The sequence below is a fragment of the Ochotona princeps genome, chromosome 8, assembly GCF_030435755.1.
Source record: "Ochotona princeps isolate mOchPri1 chromosome 8, mOchPri1.hap1, whole genome shotgun sequence".
NCBI classification, from domain to species: Eukaryota; Metazoa; Chordata; class Mammalia; order Lagomorpha; family Ochotonidae; genus Ochotona; species Ochotona princeps.
The window spans coordinates 39808643-39831527 of record NC_080839.1 but is presented as its reverse complement, the minus strand read 5'-3'; the positions used below and the strand labels follow the sequence as shown (position 1 = coordinate 39831527).

At 43.0% G+C, this 22885-nt stretch overlaps 1 protein-coding gene across 3 annotated transcripts in view; it reads left to right on the top strand.

Moving 5' to 3' along the window:
• The window catches only part of SERTAD2 (SERTA domain containing 2), a 204826-nt gene that overhangs the window by 55560 nt on the left and 126381 nt on the right, over nt 1–22885 (top strand). Inside the window, exons 2-3 of one of the 3 annotated variants that reach the window (XR_009245973.1) lie at nt 7666–7773; nt 21207–21937. The exons of 1 other annotated variant lie outside the window; for it this stretch is intronic. The gene's annotated coding sequence lies outside the window, so the exon portion shown is untranslated. Of the gene's footprint in view, nt 1–7665; nt 7774–11055; nt 11425–21206; nt 21938–22885 lie in introns of those variants that run through there. One more of the 3 variants, XR_009245971.1, reaches the window with a different exon arrangement.

Genomic DNA, 22885 nt, shown 5'->3' with positions numbered 1-22885 from the left:
GTGGCCTAGCAGCTAAAGTCCTCGCCTTGAATGCCCTGGGATCCCATATGGTCGCCAGTTCTAATCCCGGCAGCTCCACTTCCCATCCAGCTCCCTGCTTGTGGCCTGGGAAAGCAGTTGAGGACGGCCCAAAGCTTTGGGACCCTGCACCCGCGTGGGAGACCCGGAAGAGATTCCTGGTTCCTGGCTTCGGATCGGCACAGCACTGGCCATCGCACTCACTTGGGGAGTGAATCATCGGATGGAAGATCTTCCTCTCTGTCCAATAATAATAATAATAATAATAATAAAAAAATCTTTTAAAAAAAAAAAAGTTACCACACTTCGAGAGACTAATTAGTTTGAAGCTCTGAGCTCTTTAAAACGATTGTGCTGTAGAATCATATGAGTAACATTTAGTTAGTGTTTAGTTTTATAGGTCCTCAAAGAATTAAAATGCATTATCCACTACATTTTTAGAAAGTCAGAACTACAGTGAGGTGAATGATGATGGCTTGAACTGAAATTTAGTTAGGTTAGTTCCCTGGCTTTCCCATGGTAGGAGAGTGCAGGAGTCATTTGCTGCATGATCACATCGTAACTAGTATGTGTGGAGGTTCTTTGCGCCAGGAGCTGTTCTCAGGGCTTGTGTGTATTAACTCATTTAGTCACCACAGCTCTGTGATGTAGATGAAGTCAGAAGCTGAGACCTGGAGAGGTGAAGTTGCTTACCCAAGGCTTCATAGCTAGTTTGTGGTAGAACCAAGATTGGTGTTCCTAACTTCTGCCATAGGACGTCAGCTTCTGGGTGAAATGCCTGTACTTGAATGCATTAAGTCTGAGGTAGAGTTTAGCTTGCTTGGGTCTCTCTCTCTCTCTCTCTCTCTCTCTCTCTCTCTCTCTCTCTCTCTCTCTCTCCTCTTTGAAAAGCAGAGAAACTAAAGACAGAGATTTTTCACCCACTGTTTACTCACCAGAGCTCCTGGCAGCCATGGCTGTGCTAGGCTGAAGCCAGCCTGGAGTGTCCCCCGTGGATGATGAGGACATGGTACTTGGGTGGTGATCTGCTGCTTCCAAGTGCATTATCAGGAAGTGGAACCAGAAGCAGAGGAGCCAGACTTAAGTCAGGCACTGTGACGTGGGGTCTGGCTTCCTAAGCAGCAACTTTATCACTGTGCCAAATACCCATCCCATTTCCATATACCTTAATTTTTAAAGATGTGAGTGTGGGGAGCATTTAAAAAATTAACTTGGGTCTGTTGTACTGAATATGATAGCCCTGTAGACAGGTTAGTTTTTAAAAGAATTATTGAAGATTTAAATACTTATGAATATTATGAACCATTAGGAACCTTTCCCTTATGCTGGTTGTTCATTCTGCTTGAATGAAGGTTTATTTTATACTAATTACCTCTTCCTGGTGTCATTTACATGCCTTGTATTTATGTGATAAACATTTTACTGATTATTTCTTTAATTGATTATATGTCTGATAACTTGGGGATAAGAGGTAGATGAGTATGTATTGACTTTTCAGCAAGTAACAGGTATTTTGATGGTTTGGGAACTGGGAATTTCATTTTGGATGTGTTTCAGGAGTAATTTTTGTCACTGGGTTTGAATTGATATACTCACCATTTGAACAGTTCCTAATGGCCTTGGTTTTTGTGTTAATTTGATTTTGGCTGTTGTGTTAATTCTGTTTTTAAAGATTTATTTAATTGGTTTGTTCGCCAAAGGCCTGCACCAGCTGGGTCTGGGCCAGTCCTGAAGCTGGGAACTCTGTCTAGGTCTCCTATCTGAGTGGCAGGAACTCATGAACATGAACTGTTATCTGCTGCTTCTCAGGAACATTAGCAAGAAGCTGGGTTGGAAATGAAGCAGGACTTGATCCCAGACACTCTGAGATGGGATGTTGCCATTCCAATAGATAACATAACCTGCTGTGCTATAATGCCTGCCCCTTGAGACAAATTTAACTGAGAATCATTTATAACATAAAGCAAATTCCTTAGATGCTCTACCTTGGCAGCTGGTCTCATCTATGCTTTCCCCTTAATCTTATTCCTCTAGTATGAAAAGATCAGTTTGGTAAATTTTTAAGCTTAGATTGCTATAATGACAAAATTAAAATTTTGTGTGTTTTGTTGCATTCCATCCTAAGTTTAATTTCTTTGGGAATTGTAGTATGTATATATGTGTGATATATGTATTTTTACTAACTTGTTTGAATGGAAAAGTTAGAACAAGAGTAAGAGTGAGTGAAAGAGAGTAAGAGAGAGAGACCTTCCATCTAATGGTTCACTCCGTATATGGCCACAGGATCCATGGCTGGGCTAGGCCGAGCCAAAGCCTGGCGTTTCATCTCTGTCTTCTGTGTGGATGCACTGGCCCGAACACTTGAGCCATCCTCCACTGTTTTCCCAGACACATGAGCAGGGAGTTGGATCTGAAGTGCAGCAGCTGGGACTTGAACTCATGCCATATAGGATGTTAGTGTCTTGGGCAATGCCTTTGCCCACTATTCTGTACTTGTTTGATGATGGTTTTGTCTGCTTATAATTGTAATACATATTTGTTTATGAAACCATAAAAATATCAGCTTTCCCTGTGCACATCACTGAGAACCTACTGGCTTCTTTTGGGTGAAGTTTTTTAGCCCCATCCTCCCCCAAGAGATATGTAGAAATCAGTAACTTCACATCAACAAGATACTATAGATGCGTTTTGCTTTGTTATTTTCAGTCATGGAGATCTTTTCATGTCCGCGTCAACCATCTTGTTAAATGACAGCATGGGCTTCCAATGTGAATACATGAGTAATAATTTATTCAGCCAACCATTATTGCCAGATGTTTGTGTTGTTCGTTTGTCCTCTCGCGGACACTGTGCTGGTGGGGACCCCCACGTATACTTACATCTTGGCAGGCTTTTCCATTTGTCAAGATGGGCTTGCTGAGTTTTTAGCAGGATGTGCTTTAGCACGTTGTTACTGTTGGTGCAGATATTGTGGCACAGTAGTGTAAGTTGCTAGTTGTGATTCCGTATGCCAGGTAGGGTGATGCGGCTACTCTGCTTCTGATCCAGCTCTCTACTGATATACCAAGGAAACCTCATATGATGGTTCAAAGACCTGGGTCTCTTCTACATTCACAGGAGACCCTGGTGGAGTTTCTGGCTCCTGGTTTCATCCTGGCCCAAACCTAGCTATTGTGGACATTTGGGAAATAAACCAGAGGATGAAAGATAGTCTCTCCCTCTCTATCACTCTGTTTCAAGTAAATAAATGTCTTAAAATTATTTTATAATCCTTCTAATATAATTCCCAATGTCCATACTATTGTGTGTCCCTGCTAATCGTGCATGGGAAGGTCTGTTTATATTATATCAAATTTCTTCTTTTTACCTAAGAAGCCGTTGAACTTGACTGGACAATAAGATGTTGGACTCTATGTTGGTATATGCTTGCAATGGGGTAATCTCAACTGAACTTGAGCTGTGGTTATGCAACAAGGTGGAGGAATCCACCATGGTGGGAGGGTTTGGGGAGGGGTGGGGAGAACCCAAGTATCTATGTAACTGTGTCACATAATACAATGTAATTAATGAAGTTAAATAATAAATAATTTAAAAAAATTTCTTCTTTCCTAATGTGAGTGATTTATTTCTTTAATAACTGTGTGAGTACCTACTACAGGCCAGGTACTAGGGTTTCAATAATAAGCTATTTAGAATAATTTTTTTTGCTTTCCTAGGATTTGTTGTTTTAGAAGGTATCTTTCTGATTTTTAAAAATCTTTCTTTTCTTTTTCATTTTCATGTATTTGATAGATCCATAGACTAGTAGTCATCTTTTGTGAATCACATATTCACGTTCTTATGTCTGTAACTAACACATTTTTCTCTTAGACTTTTGGTGTTGTTATATATAGTCAGATCTCTCTTCCTAGGCAGGTCTTCTCCACCTTACAATCATTAAAACTGTCTGCCTTTGGACTAGCTGGGTCTACTTAAGCCAAAAATAGGTGCTCTCAGTGTTGCCAGATAAGCTGGAAACAAGATGTTGAAGGAGCTTGGTGACTGTATGGCAGGGCTAGGGTAGCAAGACCGTCTTCTCCATTGCCTGAACTCACTGTGCTTAAGTAATGCTATTAGGAAGGTGTCATTTTTCCCATTTCGCTTCACTGTTTTCCCCTGTACTGTCTTCCTTCTCGGGCATACTGTTCTGATGTGGGCATAAAACAGCCAGCAGTGACAGACAGGCTTACTGTCTCAGCCTCTCAGACCAAAAGAAACGCTTCCTTCCCCATGGTCGGGGCCAAAGTCCTGGTGCTGAATCCGCTTGGTGTGTTTCTGGATGTGTATGGCTCTGTGAGTAGTCACTGTGGTCACAGGGTCGGAATGCTGAAATCAACCAGGCCTAGTCATGTGCTGATCTCTAGTGTTTGCAAATGGGATGCAGGCAAGCAAGGATGAAGAGAGGTTAATGTCTCAAAGCAAGGTGAGTGTTCTTCTGAAGGCAGGCCCCCAAACGCGCCAGAAGTGCTGGTTTTCCTCTGTGTTGATGTGCACGGCATTAGAAATGTTCACTGAAGGGGCTGGCACTGTGGCACAGCCGATTACCCTGCCACAAGCATTCTGGTTGGTGTCCTCACTATTACACTTTGCTTGGTTCCAGCACCACGTAGGAAACCCAGATGACTCCTAGCTTCATCCTAGCCATTGTGGCTGTTTGGAAAATGAACCAGTGAATGGACGATATCTGCCTGCCTCTATAACTCTGCTTTTCAAACAAATAAATCTTTTTTTAAAAATTTGCTGAATTTTACATCCTTTCAGAGAGCAGAAAAGCCACTTCACGGTTTTCTATTTCAGAAAATTAAAATGTCTCTATGAAATTCATTCTTTTTCAGATAGAAGAAATTTAAAACCTCAGTGAGGAAAGCAAGTCTCCTTTGAGCCAATCATACTGAATGAAAAAAAAAACTGAAAGAGGAGGAGAGCGTTGGTGCTTTTCCATCACATATACACAGAAGACAGAATCTTATGTTTGAGGGATTCATATGTAATAAGGCTGTATCTTCTAAAAACTGTATATCAGTAAAATTTGTTAGTGTGATAGTCATCTTTAGACAAGGTCAGGATAGTTGTGTACACTGGAAAGCCAAAAATATAAAACTAAAAAAAAAAAAAAACCTCAATCACACGACATAAACAGTTACTTCTCTGTATGTTACAGACAGCCCTGTGGTCATCCAGTCGTTTCCCCATCTGAGTCACTTCTGGCTCACTGTATTTTCTCCAGTGAAGGTTGGTGATGTGCTCTTCAGCAAACAGCAATGTATCAAGAAGCAAATGCCTTGTAGTGAAGCAAACATGGATACTGGAGTCAAACTTAGGTTTCAGTCTGGTCTTAAAAGCTATGACCTCTTCCGGGTGTTTCCTAATCTGAAAAGTGATGTAATACCTTAGGAGTTTAAGGATTTCATATTGTTTACGTAACAATAGCAACTGGTTTTAAAAATTGTTTATTAGCAATTTTTATTATTGCACTTTGGAATTACTAGTTGGGGTGGAGTAACATTCTTTTGAAAATTAATTGTGCCAATTAGCATATTCAGAGAGAGTTGTGTGTAGGAAAGAAATGTAACATTTTCAAGCGACTATTTGGATTTTTTTTTTTTTTTTTTTTGCCACTGGCAGTTTGTGTATAGCTATAGCAAGTGTTGGAGTGAGCAGGCCACAGGCTGTGATGTATTGGCTTGGATGGTTCCACAGGATTCAGGGATCTGTGGAAAGCAGTATACACTTCATATATACTTGCAGGTGTAGGAAAGAACGTTGGCCCCAGGTACCTGAGCTCTGCACAGCGGCCTGGCCTCTTAGGAACTGAACAAATGGTTCATTGAGTTGATGCAGTCTCACCTAGCAGCATTTGAACTGTGAACCACATAATAATTTGAGTAACACCTTCCCTTCATTGAGGATCTTGTTATTTGGGCACATTGCCATCGAGTGGTTTATACAAGCACTGTCCTCTGGGTGAAGCATGTTGTGTCGTCGTCATCCAACTACAGAGTCTAGCATCAGCTACTTTCACGCTAGACCCCATTTGGCGTGCCTCGTTATTCAGGGAATTTTCAAAGAACTGTAGAGGGACTTTTTAGTCACACATCCTCTCTATTCTTAGTCATCCATTCCTTTTATGGTAGTCATTAGCAAATATCTCTCAACCTCTTCTATAATGTTTCACAGGCGGTGTAAACTCTCAGTGGTGTTGGCTGTTTTGAGCTCTGTGTACTTAATTATGAGACAGTCAGCATATAATTGTGAAAACATAAACTAAATGTTGGCATTTTCTCCACATGGCTTCTTTTTACAGAACCACAGTTGTTGATGTACACATTAAGCCATTTCAGAATCACTTAAAAGATTTTTCTAATATGCACCTTTTGAGGTATTATCTTTTCTCTCCTCCAGTGCTACCAATTACTTAAGTGTGGTTGATTATGTTCTGAATTAAGGAACAGAAGAAATAAAATTCAGTGTGGTTAGAAGTTTTGCTGGAATGCCAGGAAAGCAGACATTGTTACATGGTAGATAATTAGAAGCACTTTTTCATGTAACTACTTGACCCTAAATGTTTAGTGGATGTTCAGGGTTGCACAATTGTGTTCTGCTTTGCCTGGCATCTAGGAAATCCAGTTAATTGGCTATCACCTAGTCTCCTTGATTTTTTTTTTCTTTTGAAAGATAGAAAAGTAAGATATTTCATCCCTGGTTCCCTCCCCAAATTCTGCAAAGACTAACCCTGGGGACCTAGAACTCAATCTGGGTCTCCCACATGGGTGGCAGGGACCCAACAGTTGAGCCATCACCTGCTGCCTCCCAGGATGAACATTAGTAGGAGACAGGAATCAGGAGTGGAGCCAGGACTTGAACACAGGCACTAAGACGTTAGTATAGGTATCCCAAATGGCATCAACACCCACCCTTCTTTCTTTTTTTTTTTTTTTAAAGCTTCCCTTTTGCTTTTTTTTTTTTTTTTAAGATTTTATTCAGTTTATTACAAAGTCAGATATACGGAGAGGAGGGGAGACAGAGAGGAAGATCTTCCGTCCGATGATTCACTCCCCAAGTGAGTCGCAACGGGCCGGTGCGTGCCAATCCGAAGCCGGGAACCTGGAACCTCTTCCAGGTCTCCCACACGGGTGCAGGGTCCCAATGCATTGGGCCGTCCTCGACTGCTTTCCCAGGCCACAAGCAGGGAGCTGGATGGGAAGTGGAGCTGCCGGGATTAGAACCAGCGCCCATATGGGATCCCGGGGCGTTCAAGGTGAGGACTTTAGCCGCTAGGCCACACCGCCGGGCCCCACCCTTATTTCTTTTCTTTTTTTTTTTTAAAGATTTATTTTATTTTTATTACAAAGTCAGATATACTGAGAGGAGGAGAGATAGAGAGGAAGTGGAGCTGCCGGGATCAGAACCAGCAGCCATATGGGATCAAGGCGAGGACCTTAGCCACCAGGCCACGCCGCCGAGCCCCCCACCCTTATTTCTTAACCTCAAAGAAAAATATGTTCTGCTCCTGTAAAGCTAGACAAGAAATTCTACTCATGTGCCTTTAAAAAACAAAATGGTAGTTTTTAGTTTGATTCCTTTTAAGTTTTCTATTTTCTCCCCCAGACTGGAAGACATGTTTTCTTGAGCATAGTCAGTAGTATTTCCTTTTTCATACAATCAGAAGGCATTTGGAGACATGGCTTGAAAACAACAGGAAGGGTCATAATTAAGGTAAGAAAGTGAGGATTTGGGACAGTGTGGGTTGATGAGTCAGTTGGTGGATGGGACCTTCTTCCTGAGTTCCAGGAAGATGTTATAATTCATAGTATTCGTCTCAGTCCCTTTCAGGTGTCTGGCTCAGCGTATCCTGAGTAAAGCTTTTGTCTCTCCCCCAGCTTATTACCCAGCTCTCCCCCCTAAGTTTTCTGTCTCCTGTCATAGAATCTGTCTCTATCCTTTAATCATCTAAACAGGAACTCTGGGGCCAGCATCATGACATTGTGGGTTGAGCTGCTGCCTATGACCCCAGCATCTCATGCTCACCAGTTCAAGTCCTGTCTGGGTGTTCAACTTTTTATCCAGTTCCCTGCTAATGTACCTGGGAAATCAACAGAGGATGGGCCAAGTGTTTGGATTCCTTACACCCATGTAGGAGACCCAACTAAAACTCCGGCCTCCTGGCTTCAGATTTGCTGAGCCATGGCCATTAGGCCATTATGACTATTTGGGATATGAACCAATAGATGGAAGATTTCTGTTTGTCATTCTCTAACTGCCTTTCAAGTAAAACAAATCTTTTGAAAAATGAGAAAGAAAAATAAACTGGAACCCCAACTTTATTGCTCACATGCCTCATCCATTTCCCTCACCGCTCAGGAGAGGGAGTACAGTGGATTGCAGGCTCTCCCAATCTCCACTGGGCTTCCTCAGCATCAGGCAGGTACATCCGCTCACTGCAGGAGGCTGTACAATTCTCATTTTCTTTGTTTGCCATCATGTGAAGAAGTTTGATGAGTATTGCTCTACAGGATGAAATGCACACTCCCATGAAGGCTATGCCAGTGACCCCAAATGCCTTCTGGCCCCGTTTCTCCTCCCTACCAAGTGCACTTCATGTTATGACCTTCTCAAGAAAAGTCTCAGTACCCTAGACACATGTTGCCGTTTCCTTCTCCTATCTAAATAATCTCATTTTGTGGTTGTCTTTTTCTGTTTCTGCATGGTGAAATTTTATCCCTTCTTTAAGTACAACTCACTCACCAGCCTCACTGAGCAGAATTAATGGTGTTTCTCTTTGTGACCCCAGAGCTTAAAACTTGGAACCACTGTGTTCTGGTGAACCAGCAGATCCCTGTTCTCTGGCATTGGGATCCCTGGGCTCTGATCCGAGCTGTATTCCAGATGAATGGTCCTGGGTAATTCCATGCACCTCCAAGTGCTTAATCTCCTTAATCCATAAAATGGATGTGACTGTAACTACATCCATTTCTGACCTCTGGGATTGTTATCAGGAGGGAGTGATTTAGTATATATTATCCTACAGTAATCATTGTAAGTCTTGTGTGTTTGGACAATAAACTTAAGACTGTGTCCTTTGTTGTGTTATAAGCCTCCCTTTCCCTCTTTTGTTCATTATCAATAATGATGCATTAGAGTTAGCATATGTATTAGTAGTCAGAATTCTACAGTTTTTCCTGAGTACCAGATAGTGTTCTAAGAACTGTGGTAACAGCGTCTCCCCCCAAACCCCTCACCACAACCCGAAGAGCGAGTCTGTTTAATTTGTTTAACTGGTGAGAAAACCGTGACATAGAGAGGTTAAGTAATTTGCCTAAGACACCGACAGAGTAGGAGCCAGAATTTGAATCCAGGCAACTTGGTCATAGATACCATGTCTTGAACACACTAGGCTGTTGTATAGTAGGTGTTTAATAGGTATCTATTGGAGTAAGTAAATGAATGGGATTCAGATAAACAGGCACATAGAAATGTGCTAGAAATGATCTTACTGAAAGAGATATTAAGAATTAACCCCCCAGGCCCGGCAGCATGGCCTAGCGGCTAAAGTCCTTGCCTTAAACACCCCAGGATCCCATATGGGTGCCGGTTCTAATCCCGGCTGCTCCATTTCCCATCCAGCTCCCTGCTTGTAGCCTGGGAAAGCAGTCGAGGACGGCCCAATGCTTTGGGACCCTGCACCCACATGGGAGACCCGGAAGAGGTTCCTGGTTCCCGGCTTTGGATCGGCACAGCACAGGCTGTTGCGGCTCACTTGGGGAGTGAATCATCGGACGGAAGATCTTCCTCTCTTTCTCTCCTCTCTGTATATCTGACTTTGTAATAAAATAAATAAATCTTCAAAAAAAAAGAAAAAGAATTAACCCCCCCCAAAAAAATCTCAAGAGAGAGGAAATGAGTAAGAAACAACACTGGGAGTAGAGGTGACGTTAGGGGACAATCAGTGTTAGTGACCATAAATGGTTGGTCTTTTGTAGATGTATAAAACTGTTTCTTGGGTCCTGGTGGCGTGGCCTAGTGGCTAAGGTCCTCTCCTTGAATGTACTGGGATCCCATATGGTCGCTGGTTCTAATCCCAGCAGCTCCACTTCCTCTCTATCTCTCCTCCTCTCTGTATATCTGACTTTGTAATAAAAATAAAATTAATCTTTAAAAAAAAAAAACTGTTTCTTGGCTTGGAATGCTTCTGGATTGCCGAAAGTGGCTTTATAGCTCACATTAACTCAGTTTACACCTGAATTAAAATACTTTCATGTTATGATGTAGACTTCTTTTGCATCACAACAAAGTGACTGGTACTGCTTCTGCTCTGTTGCCTCAACAGCTAGAAAACTGGACAAACTGCCTGAGGAATGATTTCAAACCCTGTACAACAGGTGGTGCAGATTGTGATCTCTAAGTAGAGGTGTGGGAAGGGTCCTGGGTTTATCTCAGCTTTCTGCCTGGAGATTTCGGTTCATCTAGGTGGCTGAGTCAAGGCAAGAGAGAGAATGAAGGAACCTGAGGCCGAGACTGTGATGGGAGAGGCCAAGTGCTAGAGAAGGGGAGGGAGGTATGCAGAAAAAGGGAATCAGACATGGGCTTGGGGTCCCTTGAGTCTGTTAGCAAACACTGAACTTATGCATGCCTACTTTGAATGGTTCAACCCTCAACTCACCTTTGGCTGAGTGTAGGTGGTCCCCAGACCATCTTCTGATGATTTGTTAGGAGAACTCACAGGATTCATCATCCAGTCACACTCCTAAGATGTATCGCAGGGAATGCATCCCCCCTCCCCAAAAACAGTGAGCAAAGAGAAAATGTTCATGGGGTGAAGTTTGGAGGAAACCAGGCACAAGTTTTGAAGAGTGCCTCCTCAGTAGAGTCACACAGGATGCACTTAATTTCCCCGAGTTGTTGCAACGCGTGTGAAATACTGGGGAAGCTTTTTAGAGATTGGGTGCTAGGACTTTTATTAGGGTCAGACTTGCTGTGTTAACCCTTTCTGAATGCCAGGCAAAGAACTGGATGAAATCCCAGAAGGCATTTGGCCATTTCTGGAGCCATAGGGAGTTGTCACAAGTGAAAAGCGTTTTCTTCCCTCCGTGGGAGAAGTCAGGGCTGCCACTAAATGCGTTGCAAAGCACGGAAGCCCTCTCCGCTCTTGGGAATCACATGGCCCCAAATGTTTGCAGTGTCCAGGTTTAGAAACCCTGGCCCAGGTCCTCCCTCACACAGCTGTGAAACGAGCTCAGGAAGGATCAAGTTGATCTGTAAGTACCTTACATGCTGGCTGAAATAAAATCAGCACCTTTTAAAAGAAGAAAACGAAATCCAGACATTTAACAATGAAACACTTAAGAGTCTGGCATCTAGTAAGAAGTCATTAGACATGTGAAGAACATGTAGTGTGATCCGTAACAAGGAGAAAGGGACTAGTAGGAAGGAGACCAGAAATGACCAAGATGGCTAATTTAAAATGTTACTGTCAACATAGTCATGGATTTGAAATGAAATGTGCACATCAGTAAGGACAGAAATGGAAAATACCTTCTTAAAGCCTTAATTTTTAAAAAAGAGTTACAGAGAGAGAAGGAGAGACAGAAGAGAGAAAGATCTGTCTGCTGGTTCACACCCCGAGTGACTTCTATAGACAGAACTGAGCCGATCCAAAACCAGGAGCCAGGAGCTTCATCTGAGTCTCCCATGCAGGCCACAAGCAGGGAGCTGGATGGGAAGTGAACTAGCCAGGACACAAAATGGCACCTATGTGCCATTTTTTCTTAAGTTTTATGCTTATCTGAAAGGCAGAGACATTGGTATGCTGGCACCTACAGATGGAGGACTGCAGCACTGGTCCCAAGAAATGGAAAATATTTTAAAATTGTAACATCTGGAGTTGAGCTGGAGTTCAGTTTTTCAATGAAGACTTCATTGGGGTGGAATTCATGGCAGATTAGAAAATTTTGGGGGAAAAATCATTGAACTTCAAGTCATAGCAATAGAAACTGTCCCATAGAGCCCGGTGGCGTGGCCTAGGGCTAAAGTCCTCGCTTTGTATGTGCCAGGATATGGGCACTGGTTCTAATCCCAGCGGCCCCACTTCCCATCCAGCTCCCTGCTTGTGTCCTGGGAAAGCAGTCGAGTACGGCCCAAAGCCTTGGGACCCTGCACCCACATGGGAGACCTGGAAGAGGTTCCTGGCTCCTGGCTTCAGATTGGTGCAGCACCAGCCATTGCGGTCATTTGGGGAGTGAATCACCAGACGGAAGCTCTTCCTCTCTGTCTCTGCTCCTCTCTGTATATATCTGACTTTCCAATAAAAATAAATAAATCTTAAAAAAAAACAAGAAAGAAAGAAACTGTCCCATAGGAAGCATGGAGGAAAAAAATATCTGCAAAGAAGTGGACAGCCTCTGTGGCCCATGGTGCCACATTCATTTTATTTGAAAGACAGAGAGAGACAGAGAGAGAGAGAGACTCCTGTTGTGTTGGTTCACTCCCTATATGCCTGCAACAGCCAGAGCTAGGCCAGACTGAAACCAAGAGCCTGATTTTAATTCCAGGCCTCCCCCCTGGTTGGCAGGGAGCCAAACTCTAGAACCATCACATGCTGCCTGCCCAGAAGCGCAGGAGCAGGGAGCCAGAAGCAGAGCTGGTACCCAGACCCAGAGATTCCTGTGTCTGATGCAGGTGTTCCAATGCTTGGCTTAGCTACTGCACCAAACATCTGCTCCACTGTTGATGGTGTGATTGTATTGGGTTCAATTCTTAGAAGTAGAAGGTGATCTGAGTGTCTCAGAAATGAGGCAGTATTAAGGACTGCCTTATGAGTCTATCTTGTCGTTTGAACTGCTAGGCATTCTCTGGTGTGTGGATCCGCGATGAAGTGTGACAGAGTAATCCTTACATTTTTTTCTGGGACCTGTTCCTACCTTTGTTCCCTCTGTGTGTATCCTCCTTCCACATCTGTGGGTCCTGCTTTAGTTGATGGCTATACATGGCAGTGTTTCTGTTCTTTGAAATAAACTGAAGTGTTCTAGCTGTTACTGTATTTTGCCGCATTTTCCATCTTACTATCTGGTAAAAAGGTTTTGGGTTGTTGTTGTTATTGTTTTTCAGAGCTGTATGTATAGAATCTTAGGAAATACATCAGGGAAATTTGCATTCTAGGAATCTTGTTAGAGAGGTTTTAAGTTCTAAAACCATCATAAGTTGTCAGTAAAGCATATATGAGAATCATCTGTACTCATTTTGCTTTTCTTTTTGATTTCTTACAATTAAGGTTCCCCTTTTCTGAGTTCAAGTTCTCAATTTACACTTTCCCTATTCCTTACGATTTCTATATATCTCCTCCTGGCTAGGAAGTTCTTAATTAATCTTTTCTCAGAACTAGAGCTTCCCTATATTAAGAACAACAACAAAAAAAGCCTTTCATAGAATCTTATGTTTCTTACCTAAGGTTTATTTGTAAATAAAGTGAGCATTGTGAAATCTGTAAATTTTCTAATTAAATAACAGTATTCTGTCATTGTGGGTACTAAATAGATGTATTATGGTTTAATTAAAACAATGATTGTGCTTATATTTAATATGGAACTGAGAAATGCCAGGTTATTGGAGTCCTCAGGAAAGGATCAATTAACTTCAGCAGAGTAAAGACGATTATCTCATGTTCCCAGTGGTTTAGTAATTCTTCCGAGACTGGTGAAAGTGAACTCTTGTGGGTACAAAGAGGAGTATGAATTCAGTTCACTCACGAAAATGAACGTATGACCTGAAGCAAGGTAGGCACTGGGCCTGTGGGGAGTGATGGTGGCAAGGCAGGGAGAAGTCCTTGGCTCCATAAGGCTTGCCTTACAGCCTCCCCGAGAAAGGTGTTCCCAAAGTAGACACAGCCATTTCACCTCTGCTTCCTGCTTTGTCTTCTCTTTCGTTTTTCAACCTAGACACTGGCTTTTTCTCTTACACCATGACTGTGGAGGTCCAGTATTTTGTAATTATACCAAGACAGTTTTAAAAGTTTGCGTGATAGGATTAAAAGTTAAGTTTCTTAATATTTAAAATTTGTATACGTCTTATTTAACTGAATGACAGAGAGAGACACAGAAAGGAACACAGAGCTCTTCCATGTGCTGCTTCTCCACAGCAGCTGGGGCTGAGCAAGGTCAAAGCCAAGGAAATCAGTTTGAGTCTTCCACATGGGTGCCAGGAACCCACCTGCTGCCCCTAGGGTGTGCATCAGCAGGAAGCTAGGATTGGGGTTCAAACCCAAGCACTCTGATATGAGATGTAAGCATCCCTACCTGTGTCCTAATCACTAAAAACACACCCCCAGAAATGTATTTTGCTGCCCCCCCAAAAAAGTTCCATGGGTAGTTTTTTCATGGTGCACATTTAGCAGGAAATTTCTGAAGATTCATTATATATCCATTTTTTTTTTCAGTTTGTAAGAAACTTTCTTTTTGTTGCTTGTGTCCAGTTCCCAGAAGTGTTATTGGAACCCATTTGCTGTCAAAATATGTTTCTTCACTAAAATAAAAACTGGAACGATGCTTACATCTATCTTTGGTTGCTTTCCCATGCACATTAGCAGGGAGCTGGAGGAAGTAGAGTTAAACCAGAGCTCCAGTCTCTGCTCAGAGGGCTTAACCTGCTGTGCCACAGCGCCTGCCACCCTCCCCCCACAACTCTTCATTATAGGCGATTCTTAGTAACTTAAATGCAGGACTTCCCAGACACTGCAGATGAGGAGGTGTTGTGGTGAGAGGAAGGCCCCTTGACAGCTTCAGAAATGGAGAGAAGAATGTCTGGTGAGTTAGGACATGGAAAAGTTCTTTAAGCCACCCAGCCAATGGCAATTTGTTGTAAAAGCCTGAACTGAGACACAGTACTTAGAACAAGGTTTAGCGTAAGGTAGAGCCTCAATAGATCACACTTTTGCAACAAGAAAAAAAGATTTCTTTCTTCATGTGAAAGACAGAGAGAGAAAGAGAAAGATTTCCCCAAACGTCTGTAACAACTGGTGGCTGGGTCAGGCTGCAGCCAGGAGTGCAGTATACCACCTGTGTCACCATATGGGTGGCAAAAACCCAAACACTTGAGTCACCCTCTGCTGCTTTCCCAGCCGTGAACAGGAAGCTGGACCAACAGGACAGCAGTACTAAAAGTGGCACTGTGATATGGGATGCAGTCACAGAAGATGGGGCTTAATCCACTGCAGCTCAGCGCCAGTCCCTGCAGAATACTGAATGCATGGGGTGGCAGCGCTCTGCCCTTCCTTTGGGCATGTCTTAGTTACCAGTGCATAATGCGGCTGCATTCAGCTGTTCAGCCTCTTTTACTGAAGGTTACCTGCAAACATGTTTCAAGCACGTATCCTCCACAAGTGCCTCTACAAAGTAGGCATTATACAAATGGGGAAATACAGATATCTATTCCCTCACAGAGTTCACAGTCCAATGGGGGTCTAAGGAGTTCATAACTTTGTAAAGGAAAACTTCTTTTTGAGCAAATTGTATTTCCTCACGCAGTTTTAAGAAATAAACCCAAGAGATACCACGAGTAACATCCTCCAAAATCACGGCACAGGACACTGACGTGGATAGTCAAGATGCAGACCTTCGCCATCATTACTCAAATCCCTCATGCTGCCTTGCTATTGGCCATACCATATTCCCCATTCCCATCTTCTCTGCCCTTCTGAACCCCTGGAAATCATTAATCTGTTCTCCATGTCTATGTTTTGGTCATTTCAAAATAGTCACGTTCATGCAGTCATACAGTATGTGACATTGTGGGACTGTCTTACTTCACCTCGTGGTAATTAATCCGAATTGTGGCACACGTCACTGGGTGTTTCCTTTTCGGTGCAGAGTGGTGCTAAATACAGCATAGTTTGCTTAACCACCCACTCACTGAAGGGTATCCAGGCAGTTTTCAGTCTAGGGCCATTGACAGGAAAGTTACCGTCAACATTCACACGCAGGCTTTTGTATGAACTTGGGTTTTCATCTCACTGAACTATGCGCTGGAGATGCAATCACCAGGGCAGTGGCATGGTTCACTGTTACCAAAACCACCAGGCTACGTGCTGGAGCACCTGCCACACTTCACCTTTGGACGAGCCACATACCTGGGACCCAGTCTTTCTGCATCCTTTTCAGCATCTGGCCTTTAAATTAATAAATAAATCAAATGTACATATTTCTGTTTTATTATTTTTGAAAATATTTATTTATTGAAAGGTAGAGCTACAGAGACACAGAGACAGACCTTCCTTCTGCTGGTTCACTTCCCAAATGGCTGCAATAATAGCCAGAGCTGGACCAGCCGAAGCTCGGGACTTCCTCCAAGTCTTCATCATAGGACCAGGGGTCCAAGCACTTAGGCCATCCTCTGCTGCTTTCTCAGGCACATTATCATGGAGCAGAATAGTGAATGTAGCAGCTGGGATATGAACCAGAATGCCAATGTCGCAAGTGGAGGCTTAATCCACAAGCGACAACCCTGTCGCCCGTATCTGGCCTTTTTATTTTAGCCATTCTGATAGGTATGTATGTGTCCAGTAGTTGTAATTTGCATTTTCCTAATGATGAAAAGCATCTTTTCACATGTGTACATCCTCTTTGGTGCAGTGTCTTGTCATTCATTCATGTTTTAAGTTTTTATTTTCCTCAACAGCTGAATTTTGAGATTTCTTCATATATCCTAGTCTTTTCTCAAATATGCAATTTCAAATATTTTCCAGAAGTATTTAGCGTGACTCTTCATCCTCTTGGCATGTCCTTTCATATAGTGAACTTTTTAACTTTGATGGTCTAATTTGTCCTTTTTTAAAAATTATCGATAGTGCTTTACATGTGTAATACAACTTATTTTATAATGGACCTGGGTTTTCAATGGTTTACCAAATGGAGAAGTGGAAGACATTCAATAGATTGATGGGTCGGATGGTCAGTACTAGCTAGCTAGGATGCAACTTAGCTTGGAAAACATGAGAACGGGTTGAAGGAGTAGGCATCTGACGCAGCAGTCACCATGCCACTTGGGATGCCCTCACCTTAGAGTGCACGGCCTTAGCTTGAGTCTTGGCTCCATTCCTAAGTCCCACTGATGCCCACTCTGGGACGAAGCAGGGACTGGCTCAAGCGGTTAGGTCCCTGTGATCCATGGGAGGATCTCCCATGAGAGGATCTCCCAGCTTCTACCTGACCCAGGCCTCACTGTGTGAGCACTTGGAGAGTGAACTAGAAAGTGAGAAATTTCTCTTTCTTTCAAACAAATAAAATGCATTCTAAAATGTTTAAAATAAGTGACCTTGAGAACTCTTCTATAATCGCATACCCACAGTCACACTTCTGCAGCCAAAATACTCTGTATTCATTACGGAATGACGAGGTGGGGATGGAGGGTAATTGCTTTGTGTTTGCAATTTAAAATGCATTCAGGGATTGGTGAATATTATATGTGTCCTTTCAAAACTAAGAAATAACTGCTGCCGGTGTCCTCAGACAAATAATATTGAGTCTTTGACTCTGGAGGGAAGCTCAAAAAAAGCTTTTTCCTATACAAACACTGTGGTGGTGATTACCCACCGGTGAAGAGCACTATAGAACTTTGGACATAAATGAACTTTCCATTAAACTGGCAGAGTTCAGCTCTGTCCGTGGGGCCCAGGGTCTCCTCTTTGGCCAGAGTGGTAGACTGCAGATCACCACAGCCACATTTGCTCACGGTAGGGGGGTGGGTGAGTAGAGTCCCTCAGCTGCAGGCAGCCACAGGACTGCCAGTTTAGCTTCCACTAAGAGTTTAGCTTCCACTAAGAGTTTTTCTGTGTCCTAACTCACCAGACATTCTTCTCATGAAGAAAGAAATCTTTTTTTCTTGTTGTAAAAATGTGATCTATTGAGGCTCTACCTTATGCTAAACCTTGTTCTAAGTACTGTGTCTCAGTTCAGGCTTTTATAACAAATTGCCATTGGCTGGGTGCCTTAAAGAACAAATATTGATTTCTCATGATTCTGGAGGCTGGATGCCCGAGACCAGGCTTCTCAGCATGGTTGGGTTGGGTGAAGGTCTTTGGCTCAGTTTTGAGCTTCCATGATCTTTTCTTGCTTGGTGCAAAGAGAGAGAGGGAGATCTTCCTGCCTTTTTAAGGCCCCTGATGCCACCACAGGGGCTCCACACTCACGATCTTCTAAACCTGCTATACCTCACAGAGGCCTTTCCGATGACCCTGAAGGCTAGCGCTCAGTCTAAAGCAGCTAGAAATCCATCAGTGAACAGATTAGAGGTGGAGGTCCCTCCTCTGGTGGAGCTTATGGTTGAACTGCGGGTCGAAGACAGCAAGCATGTTACAGTGTGCATCATGCAGGAGTGTGCCTTGCAGAAGTCATGCTCGTGCCATAGGCACAAGAGGCGGTGGTGGCAGGGGCTAGGGTGATCCATACCTAATTGGATTCTGAGATGGGACCAGCAGGATTCCCTGCCAGATTGGGTGTAAGGAGTCCATGACAACTGCAAGGCTTGGGACTGCAAAGCTTGGGAGCTCAGGGCTGGAATGAATAGTGTCACCATTAACCCATATGGGAAAAAGTGCAGGGGGCCAGCTTTTCGGGATTACTGAAGAAACAAGTATTGAATTTGAGACATCTTTGTGGAAATATTGAATTGGCAGTTGTGATTGCAGTTTGGCCTTTAGAGGAAAGGAATATAGAGGATACCTGTGTCACCATACGGGTGGCAAGAAAGAATAGAGGAAAACCTAGAGTTGTAAGCCTGGAAGTTGGCAGTCCTTCTGTGATGTTTAAGGCCGTGATATAAGGTGAGATCTGAAGGGCATAGCATGGTGAAGAAGCCACAGGGACCTTCAGAGTTTGAGAGAGCAGAGAGAAAAAGAGGAAGCAGCTGAGAGAGACCAAGAGGAAGGCCAGAGTGAGGAAGAAGCCCAGGTAGCAGAGGAGCCTGGAGGCCTGGTGATTCAGAGCAGCATTTCCCAGTGGAGCAGCTGTCAGCTGCTCCACCATTTAGGTCTGGTCAGGTAGCATCAAGCGCTGACCAGGGACTTTAGCAAGAACAGAATGAAGTTTTGAAAAAGGTACTTTAAAAAGCTATTTTTCAGTTCCTCAAAAAGTTAAACATAGAATTACAGTATGACTCAGAAATTCCACTTGTAGGTATATACCCAAAGGAATTGAAAGCAGGAATTCATGGTATATGGCACGATGGCTCAGTGACTAAATCCTCACCTGGCACATGCTGAGATCCCATGGACACCAACTGAAGTCCTGGCTGCTCCACTTCTCATCCAGTTCCCTGCTTGTGGCCTGCACCCATTTGGGAGACCTGGAAGAAGCTTCTGGCTCCTGGCTTTGGTTCAGTTCAGTTCTGGCCATTGCGGCTACTTGGGGAGTGAGCCAGCAGACAGATCTCTCTGTCTCTGTCTCTCCTTCTCTCTGTAAGTCTGCCTTTCCAAGAAAAAGCAAATAATCCTTAATTTAAAAAAAAAAAAAAAAAAAAAGGAGGGCTCAGTGTTTTAGCCTAGCGGTGAAAGTCCTCACCTTGCACGTGCCAGGATCCCATATGGGCACCAGTTCTAATCCCGGCAGGCCCCGCTTCCCATCCAGCTCCCTGCTTGTGACTTGGGAAAGCAGCTGAGGATGGCCTAAAGCCTTGGGATCCTGCACCCTCGTGGGAGACCTGGAGGAAGGTCCCTGGCTCCTGGCTTCAGATAAGCTCAGCTCTGGCTGTTGTGGCCACTTGGAAAGTGAATCATCAGACAGAAGATCTTTCTCTCTATCTCTCCATATATCTGATTTTCCAATAAAAATAAATAAATATTTAAAGAAAAAAGAATAAATATTGTATAGTTTCACTTATACCAAATACTTATAATAGTTAAATTCATGACAGTGTAGAAGAGCAGTCAACGTAGGCCAGGGGTTGAAGAAAATGGACAGCTGCTGATTTTATTTATTTATTTGAAACATATATTTATTTGAAAGGGAGAGAGAGCAAGGGAAAAAGAGGGAGGGAGGGAGAGACATGCTTCCATCCATTGGCTCATTTACGCAGATACCCACGAGTGCCAGGAATAGGCCACGTTGAAGTCAGGAACAGCAGTTCCATCGAGGCTGCCCATGTGGGTAGCAGGTGCCTAAACACGTGGGCCATCACCATCTGCTGTCTTCATATGCACATTAGCAGGAAACTGTTTCGGAAATACAAAGTAGCCAGGACTCGAAGAGGGCACTGTTGTGTGGAATATGGGTGTCCCAAGCAGTGCCATAGAACACACCCCAGAGTTATTCTTTAATAAGAACAGTTTCTCTTTGGGATGTGAGAAAGATTCTGGAAGTGGATGTGACATTATTGGGTTGTGCACCATTGGGAAGGAACTTGTCACTGTATTATACACTGAGAAAATGTTAGAATAATAAATGTAAGTAACATAATTTAAAAGCTTGTGGAATACCAATGAAACATTGTCTAAAGGGAAATTGTTAGTGCACATATATTAGAATTAAAAGCAATGACTGAGCAAAAGAAAAGCTCTCATTTCTGGTCCAAAGACTGCTTGCTCTTCACATCATCCCTGACATGGCTTGCCTTACATTCCTATAGTACATTTTTGTTCCACTCCTTACTGATTGATTCACACTTTAACCATTGCGCTGGAAGAAGACTATGTCCTCTTCTACAGGTCGTCATCCAAAAGCAAGAGAAAAGCCAATTGCGAACATAATCCACCCAAACACAATTATTGTTTTTAAAATTACAAATACATCCCTTCATTCAGGAAAACTGTTCTCTTTTTCTCATATAATGGTCCTTGGAGATAATGTTGTTTGAATGCACATGTAAATAATTTCCCTGCTAGAAACAGCATTTGCGAAAATTCCACAGAGCTGATATGGAGAAAGCCTTGAGTACTGAAGGGTTTTGTGGTGCAGCATGTTTAATAACCATGACAGTTCAGGAATCCTAAGCAGACTCGCCTCCTTGTCTGGGATCTGTCGACAGCATTGTGTCTCTTCTGGCAAGCCCCTAAATAGTGTGTTTCAGCTAAAACCATGCTAATGATGGTCTACCAAATCTTTATGGGATAGTTTTAAATCTCGACATTCTCAGGATGAAGCAAACAACTTTTCCTCCATTCCTTCCAGAAACTGCTACTTGAAATGATGTAGCAAACAAACAAACAAAAAAAGAGATGTGAAATTGCTTCACACCCTGGGTGGAACAAAGCCTGGTGTGTGGCTGGGGCTGCAGGGAGCCGTGTGCCGCCTTTGTATGATCTCCGAGGTAAGTGGGGATGGCTGAAAGATAGATCGGTGCCAGATGCAGCCTTCCATGGATTCAGACAGCTGCTGCCGGGCTTGTACTCATGAGCTGGGAAGGCACAGTAGAAGCAGCAGCGCGAGGCCCCAACGCCAACATGACAGTGAGAACAGTGGAATGATACAGTATTCACTAAGTGATTTTAATCTCAGAGATTAAATGTCACCCAATCAGTTTCCAGGCTTTAAGACATCAACTCATATGAAGTCATTAGAGGGCCCAAATCTTTGTATAAATGGGGAAATAAAAGTTTTACTTTCTGTATTTTCTTTCTTAGAAAGTATTAGTAGCTTTAGAACAACAACCAAAAAAAAAATGTATTTTAATCTCATTTGGATAATATTCAGCTGAAAATCATGTTACCTTCCCTAGCACACACACCATCATATAAGAGATGTATTCTTGCAACAGCCAGGCTGATGTCCTTCAGTAGATGGGAGTGATGCTTGCTTGTTTATCTTCCTTTTTTCCCCTTACGATTTACTTGTTTGAACGTCAGAGTTACACAGAGAGAGGAAGAGACAGGAGAGAGATTGATTTACTGTCTACTGGTTCATTCCCCAAGTGGCCACAATGGCCAGGGAAAAACCAGGCCAAAGTCGAGCGTCTTTGGGCTGCACCACAAAAGTGCAAGGGCCCAAGCACTTGGGCCATCTCACAGGCACATTATCAAGGGGCTGGATTGGAACTAGAACAGTCAGATATGGAACTGCTCATATGGGTTGCCAGTATCACAGGCTATGGCTTTCTGCGCTATACCATGATTCCAGCTCCTATTTCTCCTTAAAAAAAAAAGGTCTTAGATAAGCTTCCCAAGCCTCTGCCAGCTTTAAAGTCCCTTTCTCAGCTTTGGGGTTAGCACTTGAGACATTCCTCACCTCCCTTATCAGAGTGCCTGGGAATAAGCTGCTGACTTAGCAGCAGTGTGGAGTCTAGAAAGTCAGGGGACTGGCGTCAAACCCAGGCACTTGGATATGGGATGCAGAGGTCTTTACCTGTATGTCTTAAACACCAGCTCAAATGCCTGCTTCAGGTTTTGTTTTTGTTAGCTTTTTTTAAATAAAGGTTAGAATAGTTATAAATAAGCTGTAACCAAATTAGAAACTCTGTATGTTCAAGAGCAGATAATAATGTTAATGTAAAAAAACTCCTATGCTTTGGAATATACTCTGGGCTTGAATATACTGTCTAGTTTGTTTTTCTAGGGGCAAACTTAAACATGCTTGAATTATGGTTGAATGAAAGGGAATAATACCTTAGGTCACGTGGTCTAACTTCATTTAAATCTGCAGTTTCAGAGTGAGCAAGGCTGCCACTTCTCTCCTTTTCTCCCTCTTTTCCTCTTATGGTCTAGTACTGACTGCCTGACCATGTTAACCTAATTTTGAGATATTCTATTTTTGTTATTTCACTTCATAAGCAAGGATACTTGTAAAAGTTCATGGTAAGTGGAATTCAAAGATAAGTATAATTTCAGGCCCGGCGGCGTGGCCTAGTAGCGAAA